The 1,214-nt window shown below is 47.2% G+C and overlaps 1 non-coding gene across 1 annotated transcript; it reads left to right on the top strand.

Moving 5' to 3' along the window:
• Positions 1–606: 606 nt before the first annotated feature.
• TRNAI-GAU lies at positions 607–680 on the top strand. The gene has a single exon. It is a non-coding gene; the product is annotated as a tRNA-Ile (tRNA).
• Positions 681–1,214: the final 534 nt, after the last annotated feature.

Below are 1,214 nucleotides of genomic sequence, written 5' to 3'. Positions count from 1 at the left end.
CAATCTAACATTTTCCTTTCTTAATGTTTGCCCCAGAATGTGACTCTGCTTTCTCTATTTTTGGAGAAGCCCTCAAGGATAAGAGGCCGAGGCAGTTGTCCTTGGACTGGGTAAAGTTTGAGACAAGCAGGCGCGTCCTGCTCACTGATGTTTGGTCAAACACTTCATGGGTTGTTACTTAGCTGTCCCATTTGGTAAGAGGCAAGGAGAGGAGATGTCTGAGCTGGGACCTGAAGGATGGATACGGGGAGGAGATCTCTGGCAGACGGGAGAGGTTGGCAAGGCTAATTAATGAATGTACGCCTTATTCCCAAGTCTGGATTTTATCCTGTAGATAATGAGGAGCCACAGAAGTATCCAAGTCTGGGTCCGTGGCGCCAGCTATGCATTTAGAACACTCACTCTGAGACTGGATATGACAGGAAAGAAACTAGAGGCAGAGAGGCCAGTTAAGAGAGACTTTTGGCTGGCCGGTTAGCTCAGTTGGTTAGAGCATGGTGTTATAACACCAAAGCCAAGGATTCGGATCCCCGTACTGACCAGCTGCCAAAAAGAGAGAGAGAGGTAGAAAGAGAGAGAGACTTTCACTGTAGACTAAGCCAGGCTGGCAGGTTAGCTCAGTTGGTTAGAGCATGGTGCTGATAACACCAAGATCCAGGGTTCGATCCCTGTACTGGCCGGCTGCTTAAATAAAAAAGGGAGATTAAAAAAAAAAAACAACACTGTAGACATCCACATACTGCAGCCAGACAGCAGGTAAAGAGCAGAGAGATAGGAAACCCCAGAGTGGTTTGAGGAGGCTGCACCTGCAAGACTTCATAATTAATTGATAGGAGTTAGAAGGAGGTAGCGTGGAAGGTGAGCTTCTGGATTCTGGTGCTGCCATTTTCCAAGCAGAATACAGGAGAAGAAACAGGTCTGGGAGGGAGAATAATAGTTGCCTTTTAGACATGTAGAGTCGATGTGACTGCGGGACACCAGATGAATAGATGGGTCTGGCACCAGGAGAAAGGGCTGGGCTGGAAACAGCACAAAGAGTCCCCAGTAATCTTGCTGTCTCCAATTAATGAATACAAAAACAGAATTTGGAGAAGTAACTTGTTGAAACTTGTATGGTAGAAAGTAGTAGTTCCAGCAGTGGATTCTGCCTGACATTACTGCCTGGGAGGAGAAAGGAGGCAGAGGTCACCTCGTGGGGAAGTAGGGAAGGGGTA

This window comes from Galeopterus variegatus, unplaced genomic scaffold (assembly GCF_000696425.1).
Source record: "Galeopterus variegatus unplaced genomic scaffold, G_variegatus-3.0.2 Scaffold1986, whole genome shotgun sequence".
NCBI lineage: Eukaryota > Metazoa > Chordata > Mammalia > Dermoptera > Cynocephalidae > Galeopterus > Galeopterus variegatus.
The sequence above is the reverse complement of the archived record's forward strand: the minus strand, read 5'-3'. Positions and strand labels throughout refer to the sequence as shown.